The sequence below is a fragment of the Tamandua tetradactyla genome, chromosome 5, assembly GCF_023851605.1.
Source record: "Tamandua tetradactyla isolate mTamTet1 chromosome 5, mTamTet1.pri, whole genome shotgun sequence".
Lineage (NCBI taxonomy): Eukaryota > Metazoa > Chordata > Mammalia > Pilosa > Myrmecophagidae > Tamandua > Tamandua tetradactyla.
Window position 1 is genome coordinate 108,820,887 of NC_135331.1, and position 11,689 is coordinate 108,832,575.

General features: G+C 35.3%; 1 long non-coding RNA gene across 1 annotated transcript; it reads right to left on the reverse strand.

The window, feature by feature from the left end:
* Window positions 1–544: 544 nt before the first annotated feature.
* On the reverse strand, window positions 545–9,586 carry LOC143682680 (uncharacterized). Its single transcript, XR_013175225.1, has 4 exons — window positions 9,530–9,586; window positions 5,129–5,331; window positions 3,069–3,124; window positions 545–614 (listed from the first exon to the last, which is right to left on the reverse strand). It is a non-coding gene; the product is annotated as an uncharacterized LOC143682680 (long non-coding RNA).
* Between the last annotated feature and the right edge of the window lie 2,103 nt (window positions 9,587–11,689).

Below are 11,689 nucleotides of genomic sequence, written 5' to 3' on the forward strand. Positions count from 1 at the left end.
CTGTAACTACTTGTTGAAGAGTGTTTTGAAAACTATTGCTTTTTTATTTCTCTGCTTTGTATATATGTTATAGTATACAGTTCAAAATAAAAAAATGTTTAAAAATACTATGTAGCCCATAAAATCATGCTTTTGATAAACTTTAGTCACTTTGAAATATTTACTGTATAATATTAAGTGAAAAATTAAAAAAAGATAAAATATGAATTTCATTTTAAGGAATGCGAGTATTATCAACATAGAAAAAATAAGTAAATATACACGTATTAATTATATTTAACTCTGATATACTATTTTTTCTCCTTTATATGTTTTGATAATCTCATATTTTCAACAATACACTTAAATTACCATAAAAATCTAGAAAAACACATTTTTAAAATAGAAGATGATTCTCATTTTTCTTTCTTCAGGCTGTTTACTTCTGCTAGGAAGGCCACATGCAAGGATTAAATCTAATTCTTTGTTCTCTGCTGTGCCTTGTACATGTTGGAAGTTAATTAAATGTTAGCACATTAAAAAAACAAAACAAAAAAAAACCCACCTTAATTCTCTCATGATCACTTTTCTTTGCCATACACCAAGTAACTTGTTTTCCACAGCTAGGCATAAACCTAAGATATATAAACACAAACAAATATTCTGTCAAAACATTCCAGGATGTGCAATCATTACAATAGAAACCTGATTTAAGTATACTTCTTAAGCCTACCATCACATGCTAAAAAAGATAAAATATTGATCTTTCCTTTTCCTATACTGCTCAGTAAAATCCAGTCAAAGCCTCTGTTTTATTTCACTGCAAAGCATTGCCAGGATGAACCATGTATCCTTCTTTGTTTAGCCTGTTTATGGAAATTATATATACATATGCATACACATATATACATATAATCTGCATGTTTGTGTGTTAATCAAGTGTTTCACCCACATAAATCCACCAATGACTGACAATTTTAAAAACCTGTTCGTTGGGAAAAGATAGGCTTATTGTCCTATGACACGAAAGAAAACTCCTTAGAGAGCTATGTTTTTGTTTTGTTTTGTTTTGTTTTGGGCATGGGCAGGCTCCAGAAATTGAACCCGGGTCTATGGCATGGCAGGCAAGAATTCTGCCACTGAGCCAGCATTGTATCACCCTTTAGAGAGCTATATTTTTAAGAGAATATTCCTGCTAAAATATTATTAATACAATGACACCCCCTTTTCTAAAACTTTTTAAACTTCTAAAACTTACAGGACAGATGCAAAATAATACAAAACTCCTAGAGAGAACTGCAATATACTTCCACCAAGATATCCAGATCCAGTAGCTTTTACCATATTTGCTGCATCATTCTGTCTATCCATATATCTGTCTTTCCATCCATCTATTTTCTAAACAACATGCTCCTTGAACAATTAAACAATTACTACTGTCATGTATATTTCCTAAGAACAAGAATATTCAGTTATATAACTGCCTTAGGTACAGTCATTAAATTCAACAAATATAACATTAATATAAAGCATACAGTCTATATTCCAGTTATTCATATGTCCCAATAATGACTTTTTTTGGCCTTTGGGGGCTTTTTCTCTTCCATTGTTGGATCCAGTCCAGGATCAATCATTGCATTTAATTGTCACAGTCTCTTTAGTCACTCTTTAAAAAAAAAATTATGGAAACATATAACATAAACTTTCTCATCTCAACCAGTCCCAATGATACCATTCAACAAGACTAACCACATTATAATTTCGCATTATAATAACCACATAATATTTCAGTACCCTCACCACCATCCATTACTGTACTTTCACATCACCTCAAACAGAAAGCTTACACCCATTATCCATTCTCTCCATTATATCACCTCCTGCTGGTAACCTCTATTCAACTTTCTGACTCTACAAATTTCTTTTTCTACTTATTTCGTATAAGTAGAATCACACAATATCTGTCCCCTTATGATTCACTTATTTCATTCAACATGACTGATGTCTTTTGGTAGCATCTATCAGAACTCCATTACTCTTTAAGGGTGATATTCAATTGCATGTATATACCACATTTTGTTTGTCCATTCATCTGCTAATAGACATTTGGATTGCTTCGACCTTTTGGCTATTATGAATAATACATATTAAGAATGATATGCTATTAACATTGGTATATAAATATCTGTCCAAGTCCCTGCTTTCAATTTCTTCAATTTTTTATCGACTCATAGAATTGCCATATCATATGTTAGATCTATGTTTTCCTTTCTGAGGAACTGCCAAACTGTGTTCCACAGAGGCTGCACCATTTTACATTCCCACCAATAATGTACTAAAGTTTCTACTTCTTCACATCTTCATCAGCACTTTCTATTTTCCATTTTTTAAAAATAACAGCCATTCTGGTGGGTGTAAGGTGGTATCTCATTGTGGTTTTGATTTCCATTTCCCTAAGGGTTAATGATTTGGGGCATCTTTTCATGTGCCTTTTGGACATTTGTGTATCTCCTTTGGTGAAATGTCAATTCAAGTCTTTTGCTCATTTTTAAATTGAATTGTTTGTCTTTTTGTTGTTAAGTTGTAATTCTCTACATATTCTGAATGCTAAACCCATATCAGATCTATGGTCTCCAAACATCTTCTCTCATTCTATTGGTTGTATTTTAAACAACTCACAATAAACACAGATATGTTAACCATTTTTCATACCTTTTAAAATTATATTTCAAACAAAGCTATTTTACTTTTAGCAGATTATTTAACTTCTCATTCCTTCAGTTTCCTCAGCAATAAGATGGGAAAAACAATTATGCCCTTAACTATGATTCATATGTCTGTGAAGGCAAGTCAAAACAAAAAAATAGATATAATAGGTCTTTGAAAAATATAATTTATTACTTTTAACTTTGTTTATGAAAGTGGAAGGAAACTTAGAGAGCATTCCAGTCTCCAACGGTAGATAAGAGAACTGCGATTCTAAGAGATTAAGTGACATCTTTAATTTCAGATGATTCTTGGGCAATTCTGGGCTTCCTTTAGAAAACACTAATAACTCAAGAAATGTATTAAGAGTATGTGTTACATACCTGTGGCAAAGGAAGGTCCAAAGTGGCCTCAGGCTTCATAACATCAACACTAGAAACTTAAAAAACAGGAACAATGCTTTAATAATTCTACGGGAAAATTATTGTTTACCACATTTCTACAACAAATACGTTAAATAAATACGCTTTTTTATGTGCCTGCATTCCACAGACATGAATGATAAAAACAAATACTGCAAGGAAAAATAGGCAGCTAGAAACTCTATGAGAAAAAGATCAATGAAAAGAAAATATACTCCCAGTTATGAGAATAGACAAGATTGGATTATCAAATCAGACTGGCAATAATCAGAGTTCTTACCTAGCATAAAATTTTAGCATTAACACACAGACACAGGGGACCATGGAGAAGCAAAGGCCCATCCAACATATCTACCCACTTCCTTCTTTAGAGCACTAAGACATTCCCTGGCCCTGATTTAACATTTGATGTCTTAAAATAATGCATGTGGGTGTTACTTACTCAAAGGGAGCCCTTTCGGTCATGAAACATCTTTTTTTTATGCTCTGATAATTACATAGCTGACACTGACATTTTCCAATAGACCATGTCTCATAAATCTATAAATTTCAGGTTTTCCATCAAAATGGGTCATTTCTTCTTTCCTTTTTTCCTCTTTACTACAATGTTCCCAGGGTAGGAAGGATGGGATACAGAACAGCAGCTAATCTATTTCCTTTGCATTAGTCATAATAATATAAACAATATTTATTGATTTTTCAACCTTAGAAACAACTTATAACAAATCACCTACCAGTTAATTGTGGTTAATGAATACAATGTAATATTATCAAACTTGACATGTAAGAATAAAGAGGAACAAACTTCAGGTTAGAATGGAAGATGAAAGCAGAAAGAAATGCTAGAAGTGCTAATATCTTCACCTTCAAAGTAGACAATCAAGAAATAACTGTCTATAATTTACCAAATAAAAATGAATATGTGAGTATATTATTTAAAATTACAGTGACATTGAGCAAAGAAACTAAAACATAATCAAATTGGGTGGGAAGAAAGAAATGTACATTGTTACTAGTAAGTGAGATAAGACTCTATAGATAATGTCTAAAGTTAATAAACTAAAACACAAACGACATAGTTTAGCATTTTGAGATATGGAGATTACTGCCTGGAGTTATAGTGAAAGGAATTAAAAGGTATTGGCTTTGCAGAATGGCACTGTGAAACAGGAGATTTTAGCGTTTCCTTTTAAATCCAACTTAACTCAACGATATTTTTTCACCATGTACTGGTATTATTTTTTATTTCTTTGATAATTGTTTTAATTATTAAAATAAATGTGTTCCAACCTTGTCACCTTCGGGTCCACACTGAGGCCAGAGTAGTAGAGGAGCATAATTGACTACAGCTAATTTCAAAACCACAGATGTAATTGGGAGAATTTCTCCACAAAGAAGTTACTCATCAGGCTCAAAAGCTGAGGCTTTACAGCTTGCAGCCTTTCCCCCCATTTGTTACAACACTGTGACCTCAAATTTTGTCCTCCAATATTTGCTCCCCATTCCTTTAAGAATAATTCTCTTGAATATAGCAGAATTCATGGCCACTTAGCTACAGAGTACATTTCCCAGCACTCCTTGTATCTAGATGTAGTTATGTTACTTATTTCTGCTAATGAGCTACAAAGTGGATTAATGTTTGCTACTTCTGTGTTGTGCCCTTAAAAGAAATGGGCATAAACTCCTGGTGTCTCTACTTTCCCATTGCAAAAAAATGAATCCAAAAATAGAAGCCATATTTTAAAGATGGCAGAGATTCTTTACCAGGCTTAGATTATCTCTTTTCTATTATATGAGAGAAAAAATACACTTTTGAACTGTTTGAGCCATTATATTTTTGTGTCTCCTTATAGCAGTTTACATGGTATCTTAACTAATGCCTCCCACTTTTATTGCTAATCTTTGAGATTTGGGATTGGCTTTTAAAAAGAATTTAGTAATTGTGTCTCTTTACATTGAATGATTATAATTTCTTTATGAGCATCTGGCATAAAAAGCTGCTATCAGAACAAAGCACTTACCACTATGCAATCAGAGGTATTTAAATGTTGACATAATCTTTTTCTATGAGAAATACTTCCTATTGCTGGATGACTGGTCTCCCCAAACCGGTGCAAATGACTTTCTGTCAATCCATGCATTAAAGCCATCATGTATCCACTCATTCGTTAATTAACAGTTGAATATTCACAATGTACCCTGCTCTGAGCTAGATATCTGTGAACTGGAGAAGGAAAAATTCAGTGACCTATACCTTCTTTACTCTTTCAAACATCATGCATAAGGTAAGAGAATCACCTAGAAGACGGCTGCCTGGATTTCTACTCTGGGTCTGTTGTACACAAACAGTATGACTTCAGGCAAAGCTATTTAACCTCATTTGCTTCATATAACTCATCTTTTAATTGGGAATAATATTATCAGCCATCTCATTGGTTGGCTGTGAGAAATGAACGAGTTAATAAATATGAAGAATTTAGAACAGTGCTTTGTACATAGCACTGTTATGAATGTTAACTATTTTTAGTATTTTTCTGACAGCTGAGACATATATTTATACTAAGGAGGAGTAATTCTTGAAAAGATACCACATGGCAACCTATGATTAACCATCAAATAGTTGCCTTTAATTAATTTCCGATTATGGAAAGTGGAAGCGGATGTTCATACTCTGGTTCCACTGATGATATACTCAAGCATTTAGTTTGAAGTCTGAGTCACCATCATGTCTGTCCATTTTCACTGTATGTTTTCTTGTAGTATCTAATTTTCTTCATATATTTGTGTAGGGTTTTCTTTCCTGAATTACTTAATTCTATAGAATTAAGAGAATCTGTCTATATCAAATTCTCCTTCTCTACTGACAAGGCCACATATAATTCTCTCATTATCCACAGATTTATTTGTGTTTTAAATGCATGCATCATTATGTGTTTTTCTAGTTCTACTTTCGTCAAGTGGTCTCCTTGATTTCCCTATCCAAGTTGAAAATACTCTGCCTTTGAAAAATCATATTTTTTACTTGAAACAATATATTTTAAACTTATTCTAATAAAAAAACCTTCACATTTCCAAAACTCTTTCAAACTGAATTTGTATCTTCAACCTATGCAATATAAGAAACATCCTTTGTCTTTACCTAGTTTCCTTTCTTTTCTTATTTCAATAAAGTTGTAAACAAACATTATTAGAGGCTGAATTCATTTCATAATAAAGTATAGAGGGCTTGGGTCTCAATTCAGATTTTTCATAAAGTGCCTAATTTGTATTCCCCTTGGTCTTTAATTTTATGGCAATCTGACTTCCTGATTACAAGTTGTGGTAGTTAGATTCAGTTGCCAACTTGGCCAGGTGAAGGCACCTAGTTCTGTTGCTTTGGACATGAGTCAATTGTACGTGAACCTCATCTGTTGCTGATTACATCTGCAGTCGGCTAGGAGGCGTGCCTGCTGCAATGAACGATGTTTGACTTAATTGGCTGGAGCTTAAATGAAAGAGCTCAATGTAGCACAGCCCAAGCAGCTCAGCATACCTCATCTCAGCACTCGCAGCTCAGCCCAGGCCTTTGGAGATGCAGAAAGAAATCACCCTGGGGAAAGTTGTTGGAACCCAGAGGCCTGGAGAGAAGCCAGCAGAGACCATCCTGTGCCTCCCCACATAAGAAAGAACCTCAGCTGAAAGTCAGCTGCCTTTCCTCTGAACTAACAAAATAAATCCCCTTTTATTAAAAGCGAATCCATCTCTGTGTGTTGCATTCCAGCAGCTACCAAACTAGAACACAAATATTTACAATTGAACCACTACTGGATGGAATATTCATTCTTATTTGCACTTGGGTGGGCCAGGCTTGCTGCCTTTTTAGGTACTGCAATTGTTGCTCTTGGTTACAGAACTGAGTGCTATCAGCTGGCTTTTTTTGGTCTCAGTGTGGCTAGTTTTGTTCCTGAAATATTAAGGAAAACTAGAGAGTTGCCAAATCTTGAGTCTTCTCTTAACTAGATATACCTAGCCTCCTTTTAAGTCTTGTCTCATTTGGCAAGGTATCAATTAATATGGTTTTGATTGAAAGGAATAGAATATCCAAATGAAAAATGATTCAGTCATTAGATGTTTATTACTATCTCACATAATATTCCATGGCTGGTTGAGTGGCTCCATGATGGCATCAAATACCAAGTTTTATCTGTTCTTCTACTAGAGAATTTGGTGATGTCTCCTCATGGTCAGAAAATGGCTGCAGCAGTTCCAAATGTTACATCTTGACATATTGCATGTACCAACTCAGTAAATGATACAGGGTTGCCTATTCATTCATCTGTTTCTTTTTATCAAAAACAAATATTTTTTTCCAGGAGAATTCCCCTCATGTGTCATTGACCGATTCTAGTTCACATGATCCCCATTAGCTGAAAGGAAGTAAGGAAGGTAAACATCTGGTATTTTCAGCCTCTTTCCTGGTTGGTCTGTTTGACAAGTGAAAGAAGGAGGATGAGAATGGCTTGTAGGTGTTTTCAATTGATAACAAATTTCAATTAATCATTGAAAATTCCCTTTAAAAAGCATGTCTTCATTTTTGACAATGCTTTATTATAAGATAATGATCATTTAAGACAAAAGAAGGGTTGATTACTTGGGGACTTTAAGGATATGGCCATAGTATTCTTCATCTTTTGCAATTCTAGCATTTAGAATTCTCTTTAAAATAAAATTCACTATGTGTAATTTTTAGAACTCCATAAGGTTTTGTACATATAGAAATTAATCTTTATTCTACCAACTCCATTCAAATCTAAAGAGAACACATCATGTTACATAAGCATAACTTTTACCCTTCCCTCCTATCACATATTAAGTCAAAGCAAATACTACATGGAATTTTCAGCCATTAATACACTGAATCACACACACACAAAACCTACTTAACTGAAAAAACTCATTAGTAAATATAATTGAAAATGTCAGCCTAGCATGCTGGTTAATACAAAAGTTCTCGTACATACATTGACAATAGTACTTACTATGTAGTTAGAAAAGGATATAAAATAAAGAGGAGAGTGACACATAAAAGAGAATTATAAAAAGAAGTTCTTGCATATACAGTGTTATGTCCATTATATGGAACATAATGCTCTGTAGTAAAGCTGTCGTCATACTCAGGTATAACCAGATTACAGAATGAGGGTTCTGTTTAAGGAGAGAGGCCTAGGGGAACTCAACCTTCTCTTTAATTGCAGTCCCCATGAACTGGTATGGTTGTTCTTGAGAATGACATGTCCACAAGAAAAGACCACGAGCAAACCTTCATCCCAAGAATAGCCGGTTGGCAGCAGGGCTTGAATTCCTCGTAGACCACAAAAAGCCCCTTATCCTTGGGGGAAAATGCAGAGGAGCATTCTAATTCAACCCAGAGAGCTTAAATTTTAAGTACTTTTTTCCCTCTGAGCAGCAGGAACAGATGAACTCTCAAGAAATAAAGATCTCATTTTCATGGAAATCATCTCCCAAGAATGAGAGGAAAAAAATAAAGAAAATGTATGGGGTAGATGTGGGATTGCTGTAAAAGACAACAGGTGTCAGAGTTTTCTATGAGGACTTAACTATTCCTCGAGGTATATTTTAATGACTTTCTAACAGTTGACACAGTTTATCTTCACTTTGGAGTAAACAGAATTCTGGTACCCAGGTGCAAGATAATCAGCTCTGAAAAACAAAGTTTCACTGCAAAACCAAAGCATAAGCATAAAGTTACCTCATATCTAAGGTTAATACATAACACATGGAACATCGCTGGGTAAGGACAAACATATAGGTGGTAAGAATTTCACAGTAACTGGCTGACTTTCTTTCTAGATGCTGATGTGACACACCTGTATTTCCCATCAAGTAGTAAACCCTTAGTAAAACTTCGAAAGATCTCAACGTATGCACATCAGAAGAAATGTGGAGTTTATGAACAAACCAGGACCCCATTCCAGGAGTTATTGATTCCTAGAGCTGAATGCAATCCCAGGCAACTATATATTTAAAACACTGCAGTTGAGCTGATGAGCACTGCAGGTTCTAAATTGCTGAATACCCATCGACTTAACATAGAGATATCAAAAAGGGTTTCCATTCCAACCTCAATGTGAGATGCATGTGAGAATTTGATATAAACAGTAGACACTCATGAGTTCTTTCAATTCAGCCGTTTATTTCTCTTTCACCCCCCAGCCCCTGCCCATTAATCTGTGAGTTTCACTAAGATGAAGATTGTTGTCATGTTTACCTTTGAATTCCCAGCAAATAAGCTGACATATAGCAACTGTTCGGCAAATATTTGTTGAATAAATAAAAGAATGTATCCTTAATGCACTGAATTCCCATATCATCATCTTATTATATAAGTAAATATTACTAGACTTATAGAAATTGACTCACACAACTTTGGGGATTGGCAAGTCTGAATTCTGTAGGGAAGGATGGAAGTTGGAACTCTGATGAAGGTTTTGATCAATTCCCCAGGAGAAACTGGCTGGCTGAAATAGAAATAGAAATTCTTCTTTCTGATTACTGAGCTCATCATTTCTCACTTTAAAGCTTTCAACTGATTGGCTGAGATTTTTCTCATTATGGAAGGCATCTTTTTTGTGGATAGTAGATGTAATCAGCCATAGATGCGATCAACTGACTAATGATTTAAAATCCACAAAATAGTCTCACAGTAACAATCAAGCAGTACTTGCCTGTCCAAAATATTGGACACCGTAACTTAGGCAAGTTGACAAATGTACCATCAAAGTCCACTGTTTATCAATTTGGCACCCATATACATCTCTTCAAATATACTTAATCTCTAAATAAAAACAGAATAGTCATATTTTCACCTAATATTATTCAACTGTCATGTGTAAAACACAAATGCACTAACTCCTTTCCCAAAGGAGGATTCAAGTCCTTGGGTAATATTTACTCTTAAACTTGATATCCTGTAATTTCAATACTATTACCTAAAATTAATACAGCTTAAATTATGTAAGGGCTTAAATTATGTAGGGAAGAAAGCAAGGATATTTGTTTTATGTCTATATATAACATTTCATAGCAAAACAAGGAAGAAATACTTATAATGGTTACAGTCCTTGTTTCTGTAACTGGTCACATGAGCATAGCTCACATGTACTACTACGTTCTTCCACTACCCAACCACATTCTCTTTACCCTCAGCAAGCACCTCAGCTGGTTCTTCTTTCCTGGTAGGACCACCCAAACCTTCATTCCTGATGTTTCTGGGCCAATATTAACTTTCCTGGATTTAGTTATTACAATTTTCCATTGACGTTAATCACACAGCATGGTAATACAAAGAGACTACCCTAAGGGATCTCTGTTTTGGTTTGCTAAAGCTGCCAGAATGCATTATACCAGAAATGGGTTGGCTTTTACAATGGGGATTTATTAGTTTACAAATTTACAATTCTTAGGCCATGAAAATATCTAACTCAGGCATCAGCAGGCATCAAAAATGATACCTGGACTTGGAAGACAAGACTGCTGGCATCCAGGATACCTCTGTCACATGGGAAGGCACATAGCCTGCATCTTCTGGCCCTTCTCTTCTGGGTTTCATTGCTTTCAGCTTCTGGCTTCAGTGGCTTCCTCTCTCAGTTTCTGCGGGTGTGCCCTTGTCTCTCAGCTACCCTGGGGCTTATCTTGGCTTTCTGAGCTTTTTCTGTCTTTTATCCTCTCATAAATGAGTACAATGAAAGGATTAAGGCCCTCCTTGAATGCAGGAGACCCAAGTTCAATTCCTGGACCATGCACCTCCTCCACTACCCCCCAAAAAAGATCAGCCTTGAATGGGATGGGTCACATCTCAATTAAAATAACCTACCCAAAAGGTCCCACCTACAACAGGTCTGCACCGATAGGAATGGATTAATGGCCTTTTTGAAGATGCATAACAGCTTCAAACCATCACAATCTCCTGTATTCCAAGCATATTCTTCTCTTTACCTTCATTGCGTAGTAGCATTCTTATTTACCCTTGATAATGAGGATCAATCACCTAGGCTAATACAATAACTCCTTTCTTTGTTGAGTCAGAGTCATGAGTAGCCCAAAGTGGCAGATGACAGTCTTAACTTCCAGTTTAACATAATCATTGTTGTGACTTCTGATAGAAGCACTCCTTCTTTTGGAACTAAGACCTGTACACCAACAGAAAACAAGGTTGCAAAGACAGAAAACAAAAATTTTTCTAGTAGATCATTCCAGGTAACAGTGGTCCCTTGATTCCCTAGACCTGTGAATCCTGGCTACAGGAGAAAAAGCACCATCCAGGGGATGCTGATTTAAAGCATATACAGCCTCTTAGGGAACACGGTCCCAGCCTTGCAAGGTGTTGTTCCCAGTTACCACTGTAATTGAATCTTCAAAAGGTCGCTCCACTGTTCTATTAATCCAGGTTCTTCAGGATGATGGGGAAATTGTCAGACTAGTGACTTCCATGACCTTGTATCCATTCCTATACTTCATTTCCTATGAAATGGGTTTCTTGATCACCAGCAATTCTGGATGAAATGCAAGTCCAGGAGGTAGTT